Source organism: Leopardus geoffroyi, chromosome D2 (genome assembly GCF_018350155.1).
Source record: "Leopardus geoffroyi isolate Oge1 chromosome D2, O.geoffroyi_Oge1_pat1.0, whole genome shotgun sequence".
NCBI classification, from domain to species: domain Eukaryota; kingdom Metazoa; phylum Chordata; class Mammalia; order Carnivora; family Felidae; genus Leopardus; species Leopardus geoffroyi.
This window is the reverse complement of record NC_059334.1, coordinates 46,098,158-46,112,786: the sequence shown is the minus strand read 5'-3', so window position 1 is coordinate 46,112,786 and position 14,629 is coordinate 46,098,158. Positions and strand designations below refer to the sequence as shown.

General features: G+C 37.3%; 1 protein-coding gene across 1 annotated transcript in view; it reads left to right on the top strand.

Annotated features, from left to right (window-relative positions):
• Nucleotides 1-14,629, top strand: part of LOC123576723 (anthrax toxin receptor-like) — a 61,770-nt gene that overhangs the window by 6,296 nt on the left and 40,845 nt on the right. The window lies entirely within an intron of this gene.

The following is a 14,629-nucleotide window of genomic DNA, read 5'->3' as shown; positions in this document are numbered from 1 at the left end:
CACCATAGAGTTGCTGGATGGCTCTCAGTCCCCCCACCAGCATGGCCTGGATCTGTGGCCTGCATGCCCCTTATATAGCTGGAGAGGCAGGTGATTACTAGGAGCTCCTTCTCAGCAGTTGTTAGAAGCTCTCTATGGTTTTTGGTTGTTGTTTGTTTTGTTTTTTACCCAAATGATTTCTGTTTTTACAGGGCCACAGAGATTGCCATGTTGCTTTTGTTAGGCATTGTCATAGTGTCACTGATTAGAAAGTTCTTTGCTCTCCTGCTGCTAAGTGTTTTGGTTTTTCTTCAGCCACTTGGAGACCATGTTACAGTTTGTGTGCACGTTCACAACAGTTTGGTCTGATCAAGCTTTGTCTTAGGAAACTGGGATGTGCATCTTATGGTCTTTGATGGAAAGGGGGTGGATCTTCGTGCTTGGAGAGACTGGAGAGGTTGCCTTGGTTCCCTTTTCAACTCCTCTGGTGGGTTGAGAATAAACTTTACTGATTCAGTGGTAGCAGTAGCATGACTGTCAATATAGTGTCAATATAGCACTTTTTGGTTTCCAGAGCCCATTTACTGTACTTTTGTCATCCTCATAATCATCGTGGGGTTTAGGGGGTGGGGAGCACCCCAGCATGTAGCGTACGGACGTATTTGCATTTGCAATCTCCTGGAAAGAGGACGGAATCTAGAGTTTGATGAAGTAGCACTGAGACTAGTGAGACTGGCAAGACTCAGGCTTCATGTGTGCCCTGATGGCAGCATCCCAGGCTGTACTGCCTCTGATTCCTTCTATTCTCCATGGAGGCTGATGATTGGGGAGTTGTGTACCCAGCCCACTAGCATTTAAGGAAAGCCGGCAGAGCTGGGAGCCACCATGCCCACTGAATAAGTCCCTCTTCACTGTCCTGTGGAGGGACTTCTGAGTTGTTCTCAGCAGGTTATGCCTCATTGATACTTGGCACAGCCCAGAGGGATGGTGATTTCTCTCTTGGGCATTGGGCTTGGGAGACGGATGGGCATTGTAAAGGAATGAAAGCCTCGCTGGGTCAGTCTTTGCAGAGGATGGTAATGAGTCCAAAGGGCCCCCTCAGGTGCCATGCTGTTACAGTGCTCCTGCCAATGCATATTTCTGCCATTAGGCCCGATGTGGGTACGGTTCAACCCTGCAATGGATAAGAAGGGCTCTTTGCACAAGTAGGACATGTGAGAAAAACATTAATTGAGCACTTATTGTGTGCCAGGCAATGTGTTGACCACTTTGGTCTCCTCCTGCTTAGAGGAACAGGATCTATTTTCCTATTTTAGGGTGATGCAACAGAGTCTGGAGAGTCCAGTGTTTTCTCAGTGTCAATTAAGCTAGTTTGCTGCAAAAGATTAGATAATAGGGGTTGGTCTCCTCCCCTCTCTACCAAAGAGGGTGTAAAGTAAGGGTATGAAAAGGTACCATTCTAAAGAGGTGGTCAGGAAAGTCAGGCTGACAGACAGGATTGTGAGGAGTTCAGGCAGGGGCAGTGTTTTTGACCAGAAGAGGTGTATGATTGGAACTAGTTTTAAGCGAATCACAGTTGAGCACAAAGGCAGAGACCAGTGAGGGGCTGGCACAGAGGTCCACAGACGACATGGTAGTGGCATAGAACAATAGGGTAGGCATGGTAATAATGAGTGGCCAAGTTCTGCATCTTATTTGAAACTAGAGGTCAGGGGCGCCTGGGTGGCGCAGTCCGTTAAGCGTCCAACTTCAGCCAGGTCACGATCTCGCGGTCCGTGAGTTCGAGCCCCGCGTCAGGCTCTGGGCTGATGGCTCAGAGCCTGGAGCCTGTTTCCGATTCTGTGTCTCCCTCTCTCTCTGCCCCTCCCCCATTCATGCTCTGTCTCTCTCTGTCCCAAAAATAAATAAACGTTGAAAAAAAAAAATGAAACTAGAGGTCACAGGAATCCAGACAGATTGGATGGGGGAGGCAATGTGTGACCCCAGACTGGGGGTAAGAGTAAGGTAGGAAAACAGCTTCATCACTGCATCTTCCTCACAACTATAGGTAAATGTTATTATCCCTATTTTATAGATGAGGGAAGGAAGCTGCTCAGGGGAAGGAATGAGGCCCTTAAGGTTTGGCATTGCCTCATTCAGATTTCTCAGATAGGAAGACATGGACCCAGAATTGATACTCTGAAGTGTCTTATTCCAAAGCTCATTTCAAAGACTTCAAGGCTGGGTAGCTTTCTTGGAATACCTGTGATTGTCCTTGAAGACAAACGGAATTTGTCACCTGCAGGAAGGTCTTAAGTGGTTTGCTTTCAGCTTATTCATTAGGTTCCTTATTAATTTGGTCATTCATTAGATTGAACAGGATGAAAATGAGTGAGTGTTCCCATGTGCCTGCCTTATTGGCCAGTGGCATATGAAAGCCAGGGAGCTCCAGGCAGAGGGACTGGTCTATGCAAAGACCTGAGCACTGAGGCCCTCAGGTGATCCCAGAGGATCCAAGTATAAGGAGGAAGAAGGAAAAAGAGTGGAAGAAGGAAGAGGACAGGCTAATGAGGAGGCCTTGGGCCCATGTAGGAGGTGTGTTCTTCACCTTAAGGGCAACTGGGGATCAATAGAAGAAAAGCTTTTAACAGAGGAGAGATGGATCAGATCTATGCTTTTATTAGAGGCACTGGATTCCTTGAGAAGGATGGGTAAGAAGGAGGAAGGATGGAAGCAGCAGCTGCAGTGAAAAAGAGAAGGTCTTAGAAGTTCCCAGAAGGCCTGAGAGACTAGGGGAAAATATGTAGGAACCTAAGGCAGATGTGCCCTGTGAAAGGAGAATGGGCAGACAGACTGCTAGGCAGCTCCCACATGTGTGGTATGGATGCAGAAAGAGGGGCTAGTGTAGAGAAGAGAAGTAGAGCTTCAAGATCCATTCATTCTGGGGACATTGGGACTCTGGGCATTGCTACTGTGGGTGCATTGGGGATTGGAGAGGAGCTCACCACTGTCTTTCCTAGTATTAAAAGGTAAACTGAAACATTTTGTAATTTTTAAGGATTTGAGCATATATGAATTGGAATCAGGAAACACCAAACCTCAGTTATTAGGAGCACTGACAGGATCCAGTGTCAAGGTTTATATAGAGAATATATGAAAGAATATCAAAGAAATTATTTGAATGATTGTAGTTTAAGTAGTTACTAGCCTTATTTGGAAAAGCCTATTTTGTTGCTTGTGATTGGTGTGCCTGTGTAGGCTTTCAAGGTATCAGAGCTACCTCAGTCCAATGGCTTTTCGTGTTAATACTTTAATAATTACTCCCTTTTGGTCATCCTCTCATACAGGAGAGACTGACCAACAATTTAGTATTAGTGCCACTTTTAGTTACCATTAGGGTTAAGTTGTTCTTGTCTTTCATGAAACTTGTAGGTAATGATGTCAGGAACATCAGAAGAATTGTTTGTTTTTGCTATTCATCTGTTAATTTTTTTCTATTTCTCCAAGTGCAGTGAGACCATCTGATGTATTGATGATGGTTGTGGACACATATTTAAGACCTTTGAGAGAATACAGCACACCATGGAGACTACCATGCTGACTATCAGGAGGATAATAACAAGAGACTAAAGAATATTCCTTAGCCAGCAAGAGACTAAAGAATGTTCCTTAGCCAGGGTACACATGAACCAAACCAGTTGGCATCAGATAAATCAAAGAATATATCACAAGAGGCATCAACCTGTTTAGCTAAGTGGCTTGTTTGTTAATTTCTCATATTTCAATGTCTACAATACCAGGGGTGTTGGACCAGGTACAGCAGGAAGTAATTGCTATGGCAGAGACTCCTCCTTGTTAGCCAGTAAGGAATCTAAACAAATTCTATTTTCTAAAACCACCTTATCAGCTTGAAATAATCCTTGAAACAAAGAGGCATACTTTGGGGTAGCATAATTTACTACCTATTATCTACCTCCTTTGAAATTTCCCCAAGAATTTTCAGTCTAGAAGTTGAGTTGGTAGCTTGTTTCATCTCATTGAATCCATCCCTTCGTCTTGAGAATAGGTCAACTCAGTTAAACAGTGATGTCTCATTTCAAGAGGCAGTGTTGCAGGTAGGATCCCAAAATTAGACCTATTTAATAAGAGATATTTCAGTGAAAACAAGGAAACAGTTAATGATTGGGGCAAACTATACATCAGGTCCTGAGTCCAGAGAGCAGCCAATTGAGAAGACTTCCAGACCCAGATGTGGGTTCAAAGCGTCTCTTGTGTAATTTAATTGTCTCTGGTGATGTTATTGGGTGTTCAAGTGACTGTTCTGAGTGGTCCACACAGCATCAGACACAATGGTTTACTGTAAATGAGCCATTGTGTTGATTTCTATGAAGTTTATATCAAGTTATCCAGTTCAGTTTGGAGAACTTTGGGAAAAGGGCAGTTTTTATTCAAATCAGAAGGGTGGAAGAAAGTTGGGATCATTAATTTTGAAAGTTGTAGACAGATATTGGAGAAAAATAGAATAATTTAGTATCCACTCCATTTTACAAATGGATAACAGTGCCTCAAAGACAATGAACAGGTTTAGAATCTGATATCCATTAGGGTGTGTTGTAGGTTTTACTGAAAATATTTTTCATCTCTACAATTACCCCAATTTCTACCAAAAACAATCATAATAAGACTAATTTGTTTGCAAAACATGTCTAGTCTTATTAAACTGGGTCTAGTTATTTGCATATGTGCAGCAAGAATAGTATATGTACTATTATGTATTGTACATAGTATATGTATATATACTATTGTATATGTATATGTACTATTATGTATACTCTCAAATATACTATTCCAGTTAAAGCTTTGGTGATATCTAAAGGGATTGTCTTTATACAGTCCATATTGTTTTCTTAAAATTGGAAATGACTTAGATTCAATTTTTAAAAGCTTCCTTAGTCTAAGAAGCCAAACTAAGCAGTTGGCCAAATTTGTCCTGTAATAAGAACAGATTTTCACTGAACTTACGCAAATGTCTATATTGTTATGTACAGTAAGAATACTCAAGAATTTCCGGATAATAGAAGGATGAGATAGAGAGAAAGAGAGAAATACAGTTGACCTTTGAACAATAGGGGTTTGAACTGCATGGGTCCACTTACACATGAATTTTTTATAAATGCAAGACATTCGTAGAAAGAGGCACTACACGTCTCTTCATCTCCACCCAAAGTTAGCAAAGGTAGATCCTGGAGTGACACCTACTCCTGGCTTTTCTACCCAGGAATATGGGAACCCTCTTTCCCAGCAGAGTCTAGGAGAAGACAGAGTACCTTTGACCATCTCCCTAGGTCACTTGCTCTACCTGACCCCTCTTATGTGGTTCTAGTACAGTTTCTGCTTGCAGGAAGTTCTGGCAAGCAGTGAGCCTCCAGTTTCCTGGTGCTGCCTCAGAGAACTGTCAGCACCGTGGACAGCGCCCCTCCTACTGTCTGCTCTAAGACCCAGGCTTCTTCTGCCTGGTGCCATCCTGCCCTGGTGTTCTCCCAGATTCCCTACCGAAGAGCTCCTATTCTGTGGTCCTTGCCAACTCTGACCAGTGACTGGACCCACCACTTTGTCAAGAATCCCTTCACAGAACTGGTTTCTTTGTGCTTCTCAGTTCAAGACCTCAATGATATGAGCTTCACATAGGTACTGGAGTGAGGAGTGCCGGGAACAGACCAGAACTCTGCTGTTCCAGCCTTCTCTGCATCTTTGCTCCAACTTCCCTTCACTTCTAGTCATTTGGTAATTTCTATACTTTTAAATCACAATGTTAAACACAGTTGTTGAGTTTTGAGAGGAGGAAAAAGTTATATGTGAATTTTCAACTGTGCAGAGTGTTGGCACCCCTAACACTGATGTTGTACAAAAACCAGCAGTATTGCATTTTTGTTTTAAAAAGTTTGCTTTACCAAATTGCTATAAGTTATAGATAGGTTAAAAAAAAGAAGAAAAGGGACCTCTTAAGTATGGAAAACAAAATGTAGAAGAAACAGCTGTGTTTCAAAGTCATAAAAAATTATAATCATCCTCATCAGTTATTTCAGTCCCATTCCATGTAGTTAATTCTTTTTAAAAATTATTAGAGAGGGGCGCCTGGGTGGCTCAGTCGGTTAAGTGTCCGACTTCGGCTCAGGTCATGATCTCACGGTCCGTGAGTTTGAGCCCCGCGTCGGGCTCTGTGCTGACAGCTCAGAGCCTGGAGCCTGTTTTGGATTCTGTGTCTCCCTCTCTCTCTGACCCTCCCCTGTTCATTCTCTGTCTCTCTCTGTCTCAAAAATAAATAAACGTTAAAAAAATTAAAAATTATTAGAGAGAGAGAGAGAGAGAGAGAGAGAATGTGTACAAGCATAGGAGAGGGACATAGGGAGAGGAGCAGAGGGAGAGAGAGAATTCCAAGCAGGCTCCATGCTGAACCAATGCGGGGCTTGATCCCACAACCCTGGGATCATGACCCAAGCTGAAATCAAGAGTTGGATGCTCAACCAACTGAGCCATCCAGGTGCTCCATGTAATTAATTCTTGTTAAAAGTTTTATGAATCTATCAGTTTCTCCACTAGAGTTCAAAAAATTCTCATGGCATTACCAGCTCAAGGTATGACATTAAAGTTATTCAGAATCTGTACTTGGCAGTCCCTTTTATGAATCTCTTTGAAGAGGAAGCACTTTTGCAAAAGCATGAGAGTAAAACAATAACTGTAAATGTCAAAAGACGTAAAAGTGGCCAATATTAAAGATCTTATGAGAGCCTATTACAGTGAAATTGATAAAGAAATTTTATTTTTTCTGACATAAACTTTAAGATAATAATTAGAATTATGGTTGATAACGTTATACCATAACAGAATTCTACATAGACATAACAGACATAACAGAATTCTAAGGAATTTCATATATTCCCATGTGATTTGACATGTTAAATTAGCCTAATTGTCTAACATGTCTCTTTTATAAAGAAAGAGAAAAACAACTTTTGACATGTTCCAGGGACCCTCCAAAATATCCCAAAGTTAATTTGAGATAAAAAAAAAGACGTCATTTAGAATTTCATTATGGGAAGTTTATAAGAAATAGCAAAAGATTTGAACACTTGATTAAAAGTCATCTGGGTTATCTATCCAACTAAAGTGATAAAGATTTCTGGGGTGCTTGGGTGGCTCAGTCGGTTGAGTGTCTGACTTTGGCTCAGGTCATGATCTCACAGCTCGTGAGTTCGAGTGCTGACAGCTCAGAGCCTGGAGCCTGCTTCAGATTCTGTGTCTCCCTCTCTCTCTGCCCTAACCCACTCGCATTCTGTCTCTGTCTCTCTCAAAAATAAATAAACAATAAAATTTTTTTAAGTGATAAAGATTTCTAAGGCAAACATAAAAAGTTACATAGTTGTAAAAAATCTTAGCTCTTACAAAAAAAAAATCTTTCAATAGAGGAGACTCAGTTCCCCCAAGTAATCAAAGACCCAGTAATGACAGCATGAAGCACAAGAAATTATTTTGGTAAGACACAATATATTTGATTTCAAGATAGATTATACAAGGGTATAGAGCAACCTTTTATAATCTGTTATTAAGAGCACACCAAGAGGGGTGCCTTGGTGGCTCAGTTGGTTAAGCATCCAATTCTTGGTTTTGGCTCAGGTCTTGATCTCACAGTTCATGAGATCAGGTCCCATGTTGGGCTCTACACTGACAGTGACTCTCTCTCTCTCTCTCTCTCTCTCTTTCACTCTGTACCTCCCCTACTCATGCTGTCTCTCAAAATAAATAAATTTTAAAAAGAGCACACCAATAGTTTAAGAAAACTTTTTCTGTTCAAAATATTAAAGAGAATTACATTTTAATTTTTCATAGGTATACTATTGATATTAAAGCTTATTTTTAAAATATTTTAATAAAATCATTCATTTCTCACCAGCTTGACCAAGTAAAATGTTTCTCTCACTTTCTGCTTTCTATTTCCATTTAGTTTTAATCTTCCATTCCTCTTTTTCATTCTAAAATGACCATTCTTTTAGAACAAAATTACTCTTTTCCCTTAACAAAAGTTTATTTTCATACCTCATACCTTTTCTTACAAAAATACATTCTACTCTCCCTATATAGAGTCATTTCTCTTATTATTTCTAGTAGTTTTATTTGCATATGTTGATTCAAATTTTTAGTCCTTTAATTTCTAGTGAAAACTAAAATTGAGCTATTAAGGACTATTATACCAGCATTCTGTAGATTGGCAAGTTTGTGAATAAATTTCATAATTTCTGGAAGTATGTATATTCTTCCTCATAGTAAATTTTTCAGTGTGGCATAAGACACGTTTATTAACAAACCCAAATAGCTTTAGTTCCTCTGTAATAAGCCCAATGTAGTAATCTTATGTTGAATAATTAGTGTTTCCATATTTTATCTTGTTTGGAAAAGGCAGTCTCATGTGTGTAGACTCATGTGCATCCATCCACATAAGAATAAACCTTGAGCCTGGAACATGTTTTTCCAAAGAGATAAAGAACCCATACAGCCTGTGTTAGGCTTAGCACCTTGAGTGAGGACATTGCTCCTTGTTTAACTTTCTGAATGTTCTTTTGTCTCTGCTTAAAGGATGTGCATCATATGGTACCTGACCAATCCACTGTTACACCTGTCTTCTGTGGAAAGGGGCAAGGCTCCTTCCACTGTTGCAGGAGATGCATGCTTAGGGCAATTGCCATGCCTAAGCCACCAGGAGAGGCCCACTGGGTATGGGGTCTAATGCCCACTAGTGAAGTTCATCTTGTTCTGTCTCTTTATGTCAGTAAAACATTGTTCCATCCAGTGCTTGACTATTGGGTTTTTCTTGGGGACTCCCAACCATGATGTACTGATCAAAAGTGTTAGGGTTCTCTCCTGGAATTGTTAACTAGTGATCAGTAGTCTCCTCTCTTAGGTAACCAAGAGAGGTAAAAAAATTAAAAAAAAAAAGTGGGCTTTAAATCACTTATGTAGAAGTTTTTTGTTCTCATAATGAAATAATTTGTAAGATTATTTTTTATTACTCAAAGAACTGGATTGCATTCTGAATGATATCAAAGGGCTGACCAACCCTCTAACTACACTGCCTTCAATTTGTATATCAGGGAGATTTTCTTCACCTCCTTATTCTCATTTGTTATCTCTGGTCTTTCTGATGGTAACCATTTTAACAGATGTAAGGTGATATCTCATTGTGGTTTTGATTTGAATTTCCCTCATTATTAGTGATCCTGAGCACCTGTTACTCTCTTTGGAAAAATGTCTCTTCAGGGTTTTTTACCATTTTAAAATTGGTTTACTTTATTTTTGCCTCCTCTCATATTTTAAATAGTTTTTTAAGTCTTTGTCTAGTAAGTGTGATGCCTTGGCTTTCTTGGGGATGATTTCTGTAAATGTATTTAGATCCTTTGAATGAGCAATGTTCTGCTGTTTCTCTCTATGTTTTGTGATTTTACTTTGTTGAAAATTGGGTTTTTAATTATTATATTGTAACTCTTGGACATGTGAATATCTTTGAGAAAATATGTCATTTTAGGTCATACATCCATTTTTAAATTGGATTGTTTGTTTTTTTTTTTGTGATTGAGTTGTATGTGTTCTTTACATATTTTGGAAATTAACCCTTTAGCAGAATATATCATTTGCATATATTTTCTCCCATTTGTGTAGATTGTCTTTTCAGTTTGTTGATCTTTTTTCTGTGCAAAGCCTTTTTATCTTGATGTTGTCCCACTTGTTTATTTTTGCCTTTGATGCTTGCCTTTAGGTGTTACAACTAAAAAATTATTCCCAAGACTGAAGTCAATAAATGATTTTCTTACATTTTCTTCTAGAAATTTCATTTTTTTAACACTAACATTTCAGTCTTTACTCCATTTCGAGTTAATTTGAGTGATATAAGGATCTAGTTTCATTCTTTTGATTTAGAATGTCCAATTTTCCCTGAACCATTTATTAAAAAGATAGTCTTTTCTCCATTGAATATTTTTGACTTCCTTGTTGAATATTAATTAACCATATAAGCATGGGTTTATTTTGCAGATTCTAAATTTTATCCCATTGATCACTGTGTCTGTTTTATGCCAGTATCCTGCTGTTTTTAACTACTATAGCATGTAATATAGTTTGAAATCAGGAATTATGATGCCTCCAGCTTTAGTTTCTTTCTCAGGATTGCTTTGGCTGGCCACGTGGGGTCTTTTGTGGTTCCATACACAGTTTAGAACAGTTTTTCCAATATATGTGAAAAATGCTGTTGGAATCTTGATAAGGATTTCATTGAATTTTAGAAGGCTTTGAGTTGTTTGGCTATTTTAAAAATATAAATTCTTCCATTCAATGCACAGGATTTATTTCCATTTATTTGTGTTTTCTTCAATTTCTTTCATCAATGTCTTCTAATTTTCAGTGTAAAGAGTTTTCACCTCGGTTAAATTTATTCATAAATATTTTATTGTTTGTGTTATTGTAAGTAAGATTGTTTTCCTTATTTCTTTTTCAGGTAATTCATTGCTAATATATAGAAATGCTTCTGGCAGCACATCCTGCCAATGTGCTGAATTTGTTGATTAGATGTGTGTGTGTGTGTGTGTGTGTGTGTGTGTGTGTGTGTGTATAGTCTTTAAGATTTTTTAGGTATAAAATATGTCATCTGGAAATAGAACAGCTTTATTTCTTCCTGTTTAATTCTGATACCTTTTATTTTTTTCTCCTGCCTGGCTACAACTTCCAGTACTGTGCTGAATAGAAGTAATGAGAGTAAACGTCTTTGTCTTGTTCCTTATCTTAGAAGAATTTCTTTCACACTTTCACCATTGAGTATGATGTTATTTGTGGGCTCTCATATATGGCCTATATTATGTTAGGTGTGTTATTTCTATAAACCTAATTTCTTGAGTGTTTTTTTTTATCATAAATGGATGTTCAATTTTGTCAAATGCTTTTTCTGCTTCTATTGAAATAACCATATAATTTTTATCTTTCATTCTACCAATGCAATGTATCCCACTTATTGATTTGCATATGTTGCACTGTCCTTGAACCCCAGGGAGGAATCCCTCTTGGTCATGGTGTATGATCTTATTAAGTGTTGCTGAATTTGGTTTGTTAGTATTATGTTGGGAATTTTGTATATATATTTATTTATTTATCAGAGATTTAGTCCGTGGTTTTCTTTTCTAATAGTATACTTATCTGGCTTTGGTATTAGGGTAATAATGGCCTTGTAAAATGAGTTTAGAAGTGTTCTTTTGCTTCAATTTTTAGAACAGGGTGAGAAGGATTGACATTAATTCTTTAAATGTTTGGTAAAGTTCATTAGTAAAGCCATCTGCTCTTGTGTTTTTCCTTGTTGAGAGGGGTTTGATTACTGATTCAATCTCCTTACTCATTGCTGGTCTCTTTAGGTTTTTTCTTTTTTCTTGATTCAGTCTTGGTAGTTTGTATGTTTCTAGGAATTTATCCATTTCTTCTAGATTGCCCAGTTGTTGGCATATAGTTGTTCGTAGTAATCTCATATGTTCCTCTGTATTTATGTGGTATCAGTTGTAATCTCTCCTCTTTCATTTATAATTTTATTTATTTGGGACTTCTCTTTTTTTTTCTTTTGGTTAGTTCAGCTAAAGATTTGTCAATTTTGCTTATCTTTTCCAAGAACCAAGTCTTAATATTTTCTATTCTTTTCTTGTTATCTTGACTTATTTCTGTTTTTTATTATTTCCTTTCTATACTAAACTGGACTTAGCTTCTAATTTGTTCTTTTTCTAATTCATTCAGTTGATAGATTTATTTGAAATACTTCTTTTTCCTTGATGTATGTGTTTATTACTGTAAATGTCCCTCTTAGAACTGCTTTTGCTGCATTTCATAAGTTTTGGTATATTGTGTTTCCATTTTCATTTGTCTCAAGATACTTTTTTTCCATTTTAATTTCTTCTTTGATCCACTGGTTGTTCAGAAGTATTTTCTTCACTCCCATGCATTTGTGAATTTTCCAGTTTTCCTCCTGTTTGATTACTAGTTTCATACCATTGCAGTGAGAAAAGATTCTTGGTGTGATTTCAGTGTTCTTAAATGTATTAAGACTTATTTTGTGTCCTAACATATGATCAATCCTGGAAAATGTTCCTTGTGTGCTTGAGAGGAATGTGTATCCTGCTGCTTATGGATGGATGAACTATCCTATAGATGTCTTTTAGGTCCTTTTGACCTATAGTATGACTAAAATTTGTTGTTTACTTATTCGTTCTTTGGATGATACGTCTATTGTTGAGCATGGGGTATTAAAGACCTGGGCCAACTATTATGGTATTGCTGTTTATTTCCCTTTTTATTTCCATTAGTATTTGATTTATATATTTAGGTTTTCTGATGTTGGGGCATAAATATATGCAATTATTATATCTGCCTTATGGATTGACCCCTTTGTCGTTATATAATGACCTTCTTTGTCTCTTTTGGCCATTTTAAATTTAAAGTCTATTTTGTCTGATGTAAATATATCTACCACTCTTTTCTTTTGGTTACCATTTGCTTGAAATATCTTTTATCATCCCTTTACTTTAAGATGTGTGTTTCTAAGGCTAAAGTAAGTCTCTTGTAGACAGTGTATCATTGGGTCTGTGTTATTATTGGTTTTGGTTTTATGTTTTTATCTACTCAGTCATTCTGTGTCTTTTGACTGGAGAATTTAATTCATTTATATTGCCATTTGTTAATTGTTTTCAGATTGTTTGATAAATCCATTGTTCTTTCCTTCTTATCTTGTCTTCTGTTGTGATTTGATGACTTTTTGTGACAGTATATTTTGACTTTTATCATAATTTTTTTGTGTAACTACTACAGTTGACCCTTGAACAACACAGGTATAAACATCTACTTATATGTGGATTTTTTTCATAAATACTATGTGGTACTATAATTGTATTTTCTCTTCCTTATGATTTTCTTAACATTTTCTTTTATCTAGCTTATGTTATCTTAAGAATATAGTATATAGTACATATAAATACATAATATGTGTTTATCAACTATTTATGTTATCAGTAAGGCTCCTAGTCAACAGTAGGCTATTAGTAGTTAAGTTTTGGGTGAGTCAAATGTTATATGCTGTCAAATAACAAAAATTCAACCAAATAAATTTTAAAGATCTAATTGGAATTTATTTTTAAAAAAAATCATGAATCAGGCAGTACCCCATCTAGCAAGTAGAGGGGAGATCCAGAGGGCTACAGAAAAGGAAAGGTTTTTTAATGTATAAAGGAATAGAGGGGCTTGGGTGGCTCAGTTGGTTAAGAGTCCAACTGTTGATTTTGGCTCAGCTCATGATCTCACAATTGGTGAGATTGAGCCCCATGTTGGGCTCCATGCTGACAGTGCAGAGCCTGCTTGGGATTCTCTCTCCCACTCTCTCTGCCCCTCCCCCACTTGCACCCATGCATGCACACACTCATTCTCTCTCTAAAAAATAAATAAATAAATAAATAAATAAATAAATAAATAAATAAACATTTTAAAAATAAATGTAGAAAGGATGTAGGAAAATGGAAATTATTAGCAAAGAATTCATTGTTTTAGGCAAGATTTCACTCCTAGGAGGAACAGAAGGGATCTATCAGTGCTGACCACGAAATCTTCATGGTGACTAGTTAATGGTTACATTTATGGGGGGTTGAAACTGAGTTAGGTTAAATATTGTCTTGGTTTGGGGTGTCTGGGTGGCTCAGTTGGATAAGCATCCGACTTGAGCTCAGGTCATGATCTCACAGTTCGTGGATTTGAGCCCTGGATCAGGCTCTGTGCTGGCAGCTCAGAGCCTGGATCCTGCTTCAGATTCTGTGTATCCCACTCTCTCTCTCTCCCTCCCCCTCCCTCCATCTCATACTCTCTGTGTCTCTCAAAAATAAACATTTAAAAAAATTTTTTTAAAAATATTGTCTTGGTTTACTGACTTGGGACCTTAACCTAAGTGATGCTATTTGGGGCTTGTGTTTTTTTTAACAACATAGATTTTCAACTGCATTGGGGGGTCAGCACCCCTAACTCCTATGTTGTTCAAAGGCCAACCGTATGTTGTTGTTTTTGTAGTTATGATGAGGCTTACATAAAATATCTTATATTTATAACATTACCTGACATATAACCTGACAACTTAACTTGGCTACCATTAACTAAACTTTATATACTTTTACCTCTTTCCATCACATTAAGGTTATTGATATTACAACTTATTCATTTTTATACTGTGTATCCAATAACAAATTGCTGTGGTTATGAATAATTTTATTATGTCTGTTTTTTAACTTTTAAATTAGACTTGTGAGTGAATTATGAACCACCAATTTATTAGACAATGTGACTCTGAATATATATTTAGTATTATCAATGGATTTTATACCAATGTTATGTTTTTATTATTTAAGTAGCATTATTTTATTTCTACTTGAAGAACTCCCTATAGCATTTCTTATAAGGCAAGTCTAGTGATGATGAACTCTCTTACCTTCTTTTGTTGTTATTCAGGAAAGTCTTTATCTCTACTTCATTTCTGAAAAACAGAATTGTTCAGTATAGTATTCTGGTTGACAATTTTTTTCTTTAATTATTTTGAATATATCATTTCGTTCTCTCC